General features: G+C 50.4%; 1 pseudogene; it reads right to left on the minus strand.

The window, feature by feature from the left end:
* LOC113169823 overlaps nt 1-5,806 on the minus strand; it is a 15,262-nt pseudogene extending 9,456 nt beyond the window's left edge.

A 5,806-nucleotide genomic window follows, 5' to 3' on the forward strand; every position in this document is an offset into this window, starting at 1 on the left:
CAGAGATACGGGTGCTCAACCCGGTCGAAAGCCTTTTCTTGGTCCAGCGAAATCAGACCCAAGTCTATACCCAATGAACCAGAGAGGTCCAAAACATCCCGAATTAAAATCACATTGTCAGTGATTAACCTACCGGGCACACAGTAAGTCTGGTCCCGATGGACCACCTGGTCCATCACCTCTCGCAGTCTGTTGGCCAGAGCCTTGGACAGGATCTTATAATCCGTACAGAGCAGTGAGACGGGACGCCAGTTCTTAATGTCCCAAAGGTCACCAGCCTTTGGTAGCAGAGTAAGAACTGCTCGTCTGCAGCTGAGGGGCAAAGAGTTCTCCGTTAGGCTTTCAGCAACAACACCGAGCAGATCTTGCCCCAGCTCAGGCCAAAAAGCTTTGAAGAACTCAACAGAGAGACCATCGAGCCCAGGAGCCCGCCCTCCCTTCATACTCTGTAAGGCCACAGACAGCTCCTGCAACGACAGAGGTTCGCCGAGCGTCACGTTAACCTCCTCAGAGGCCTGGGGAAGACCACCACAGAAAGTCTCGTAGCATGCCAAGTCCTCAGTGTACTCACTGCTGTACAGGTCTCTGTAGAACTCCACAGCCCTCCCCCTGATGTGACCAGGCTCCGTCAGCACAGCCCCTACAGAGGAGCGCAGGCCGTGGATGTACCGGCTCTGGCCATTCCTCTTTTCCAGACTGAAGAAAAAGCGGGAGGGAGCATCCATCTCTGCGACAGCCTGGAATCTGCACCGGACCAGTGCCCCCTGTGTTCTGGTGCCCAGTAGGCTGGCAAGAAGAGCCTTTTTGGATTTGAGGACGTCAAGGTGTCCCGTGTTTTCCGTGGAATCTGCCAAAAGTTGCAATTCCACAATATCACTCTCTAGAGCTTTAATCGACCTGGTAACGTCCCTAGTGACATTGAGAGTGTACTGTTGGCAGAATTGCTTGATCTGGACTTTGCCACAATCCCACCACTGTCTAAGATTCATAAAATCAGATTTCTGGGTTTTAAAAGTCTTCCAAAAGAACCTAAAACCATCTTTGAAACACTCATCAAGCAACAGTGAATCATTAAAAATCCAGTATGCGCTTCTATGCTTAATGCTATTAATAAAAACATGACACAACACCATGGAGTGATCAGTAAAACCAACAGGTGTGATCGAACAGGACCTGAAAGAACTCATCTGGTGCTTAAAAGAATAAAAACGGTCCAGTCTCGCTAAGGAGATCGAGCCATCTCTCACGTGGGACCACGTGTACTGTCTGTCAGAGCCGTGGAGGCTCCTCCAGACATCGACCAGCTCATGAGCTTCAGTGACCTGTTGTAAAACACGCCCAGATGCAGGATGAGGCTCGATGTGGTTCCTGTCTAGACGGTCGTTCTCAGTACAGTTAAAATCACCACCTAAGAACAAGTAATCTTCGCACAGACAGTGAATTAAAACAGAGGTCACTTCATTGAGGAGCAGGAGTCTCTCTGCTCCTGTATTAGGAGCATAAACATTGATCAAGAGCACTTTGGTACGTTCAAAAACTGCCTGTACCACCAGCAGTCTGCCAGGAACCACTTCAGATGTTGTGAAGGAGACAGGAGGGCAGGATCCAGTAAACAGGATACCTACACCCCCGCTGTTGCTGCTGCCATGGCTCAGTAACACCTGTCCAGGCCACTCCCTGTGCCAGTCAACCTCGTTACTGCTGTCACTGTGTGTTTCCTGTATAAAGCATCACGTCAATGTGATTCAGTTTCATGAGTTCATATAAAACCATTCTTTTCTTCAAGTCTCTGGCCCCGTTCAGATTCAAGGTGCCAATTTTGAAAGTAGTCATGGGGAGAGAGAAGAGAAAAGAACCACAGAACAACAGCAGGAAAACCAGGGCAGGGAGTGAGCACTTAGAACAACCCTCCATCATCCTCAGGTTCCTGGCTCACTACCTGGGACACTATTTTCTTAAGTCTGTAAACCTCCTGGTCTGTGTAGCCTCCTTTACCTCTGCTGCTCATCTGACCACGGACTGAGGTCACAAACAGGTCCTTGTCAGAAAAGTAATCCTCAACTTTCACCACCTTTAAGTTCTTAGTCCGTAACAAAAAGAGCTTAACTCTTTCAACACTGTACGCTCTAATACCCCTCAGTCTCTGAGACTGGGAGGAAGTAGAACCGGACATCTCAGCGTCAGTGCCGGGGGAGTCGTCGACCCCACTGCAGTCCGACTCGGCTGCCTTCAGGCTCCTCAGGCCTCTACCTCTGACCTTTTTCACAGCCCCAGACTGGTCCTGGGAGCTGCCCACAGTAGTTTTACTTTTCCTTTTTTCCCCTGTTACTGTTGGACAACTGTCCCCTTCGTCCATCACTGCTTCCTGTTCAGTCCTCAGCTCCTCAGCACACGTCACCACCTCTCTTTTACTCACTGTCTCTACAGCTGATGTGCGATCAGCAGCATCAGTCACCACCACCTCAGCCTGGTCACCCCCCAGGGCACCTGCCTCAGACTCATTCTGCTGCCCTTCACCTCCAACTTGCTCCTGCCCGTCCACCTCTTCCCCTCCTTTGCCCCCCGCAGGCGGCTCCACCCCATCATGGACACCACCAGACCTGCCCTCGGCCTTCTCAGGAAAGGCCCTGATGAGATGTCCTCCCCTCCCACAGACAAAACACTTCATGGTCTCAGAAGTCACAAACAGAACATAATCAAAGTCATCAACCCTCAGCTTCAGCACCAGGTTCAGTTCTTCGTCCTTATTGTTCAGAACCATGTAGACCTGACGTCTGTGGGAGATGACGTGACGCAGCTCTGGCTGTGTACATCCCGATGGTAACCTCCGTAAAGGAGACACTATCTTCCCGTGTCGGGACAACTCTCTGCACAGCAGCTCGTCACTGATAAACGGTGGAACATTAGACAGAGTCACTTTCTTAGAGGGCTGAGTGAGAGGAGACACAGAAACAAAGGAGTCACTGATCACAACACCACTTTCAACCAGGCCGTGAACTTTATCAACGCTGTCGAGGAAAAGAACGATGGAGCCGTTCATCCTCGCAGCCGATTTAATGCTTTGCGGACCGACCACAGCGGCCACAGCGACCACACACTCATTCACCGAGAACCGGGACGCAGCGGCCACTTTCAGGCCGTGCTTCCGCGTCAACTCGGTGAAGAGCATACCTCCACCTGCACGCCGACCAGCGAATGCAGGTCGGACACAAGAGCGCACACAACCCCCGTAAAACACCCCGACCCCCCCTGTATGAAGACCAGACTGTACAACAACAGTTAAAAAGACACCACCGTGAAAAAAGTAAAGAAAAAGAACGGAAAAACTACAAAAAAAACAGAAAAACGCTCCAAGCTCTCAGTCACACAGCACCTCACTCTGAGAGAGAGAGAGAGAGACGCATAGAGAGAGAGACCAGAGAGAGAGAGAGAGAGATAGGAGACATAGAGAGAGAGAGACGGTAGAGAGGGAGAAGAGAGAGAGAAGGAGAGAGAAGAGACAGTGAGAGAGAGAGAGACAGAGGAGGAGAGACAGTTAGAGAGAGAGAAGAGAGCGACGGGAGAGAGGACAGGAGAGAGAGAGACAGAGAAGAGAGAGAGAGGAACAGAGAGAGGAGAGAGACAGTTGAGAGAGAGGAAGAGGACAGAGAGAGAGAGAGAAGAGAAGAGGAGAGAGAAGAGAGAGAGGACCAGAGGAGAAGAAGACAGGACAGTTAGAGAGAGAGAGGAGAGAGACAGAGAGAGAGAGACAGTTAGAGAGAGAGACAGTTAGAGAGAGAGACAGTTAGAGAGAGAGAGAGGTTAGAGAGAGAGACGGAGAGAGAGACAGAGAGAGAGAGAGAGACAGGAGAGAGAGAGAGAGAGAGACAGGACAGACAGAGAGAGAGAGACGGAGAGAGAGAGACGGAGAGAGAGACAGAGAGAGAGAGACAGTTAGAGAGAGAGACAGAGAGAGAGACAGAGAGGAGAGAGAGGAGGAGAGAAGGAGAGAGAGAAAAGAGACAGAAGAGAGAGACGACGGGAGAGAAGACAGAGAGAGAGACAGACAGAGAGAGAGAGAAGAGAGAGAGAGAGACAGAGAGGAGAGAGAGAGGACGAGAGAGAGAACGGAGAGAGAGAGACAGGCGAGGTCTCCAAGAGACTGGCCTGTGGGTTAGGAACTTCCAGAATAAGGAGAATGTCAGTCACCTGGGGCATCAAGGGGTTCAACAGGTGTGAGGAGGCGACAGAGAACATGACAAATGGAGGGCTTGAGAGTAGCATGAAATGGTTCTAAGTGTAGTGGAGGAGGTTCTAGTGGTTTTCAAGTCTAGTTCAGTACTTTTTCAGGGTTTCAGAAGATCAGGGTTCTGAACGAGATTATCTTCAGAGATTCCTGAGCATATATTATATATTTCTTCTGTGGTTCTGGAAAAGTAAGCAGGATTGTGAGGTCACTGTAGTGTTTGTGGTTCTGGACGTGGTTCCTCTGGTTCCTGGTTTAATTCAGATCTGAGCTGTGCAGAGAGAAGGCTGAGCGTGATCTATGTTTACACTCTGATAATTACTGTGAGAGACACACCCAGTCTGCTGCAGTGTGCTGCACACAAACCCACACCTGATGGTTCCTTTGGTTCCTTCTGGACTCAAACCGTAAAACATCATAAATAAACCAGGTTCTGCCACAAGTTCCTGACATGAGACAAACGAGGCGTCAGAACTAATCCAGGTTCCTGTAAATGTTATTTTTCCTGTTTGACTGTAAAAATAAATTTGTTCAATCGAATCGACAACATCGATGTGGAAAGGTTGAGAGAGAGAGAGAGAGAGAGACAGAAAGAGACAGACAGAGAGAGATACAGACAGAGAGAGAGAGACAGAGAGAGACAGACAGAGAGAGATACAGACAGAGAGAGAGAGACAGAGAGAGACAGACAGAGAGAGAGACAGGCCCCCCAGCCCCCTGCGTACCTGCAGCCGTCCGTCCAGTGTCCTCTGGATGGTGACACACTTGCTGGGATGGACCCCGTTGGAGGTGACGGCGGTGATGAGCGAGTCCAGCTCCTCCTTCTTCTCCTTCAGTTTCTTCACCAGACTCTCGATAGCCCGCTTGGCGAAGCCCTCATTCTCCCCCACCTGTCTGTGGCACATCAGACTGTGGATGATGCTGAGACAGGCGTCGCCGCTGCTGGGGGCGGGGCCGAGCACAGACATCATCACCTGGGGGCGGGGGGGGGGGTCAATCAGGGGAAAAAGTCCGATGTGCAGGAACGGTGTCTCCTAACGTCTCCAGTTGGAGAACACCTGTCTGTATGGTTGGCAGACAGACAGGTCAGTAAACAGACAGAAACACAGGTAGACATGCAGACAGGCAGGTTGGTCCAAAGTCAGACAGACAGACAGACAGACAGAGAAGTTGGTACAAAGACAGACAGACAGACAGAGAAGTTATTACATCGTCAATCAGACAGGTTCTTAGACAGACAGACAGACAGACAGACAGAAAGGTTGTTAGACAGACAGGTTCTTAGACAGACAGACACAGACAGACAGTTTGTTAGACAGACACGAACACGTTATTAGACAGACAGGTTGTTAGACAGAAAGACACAGACAGACAGACAGACAGGTTGTTAGACAGACAGGTTGTTAGACAGACAGACACAGACAGACAGGTTGTTAGACAGACAAACAGACAGACAGACGGTCTCTCAGAAGAACCTCCACAGAACAAACTCTGCGGGCTGTCTCAGCTCCACTCACCCGGACTCAGCTCTCTCCGCTCGGCTCTGATCCTCAGTCCTCTGTGTGACTCAGCCCGTTTCTG

The sequence above is a fragment of the Anabas testudineus genome, chromosome 16 (genome assembly GCF_900324465.2).
Source record: "Anabas testudineus chromosome 16, fAnaTes1.2, whole genome shotgun sequence".
Taxonomy (NCBI): Eukaryota; Metazoa; Chordata; class Actinopteri; order Anabantiformes; family Anabantidae; genus Anabas; species Anabas testudineus.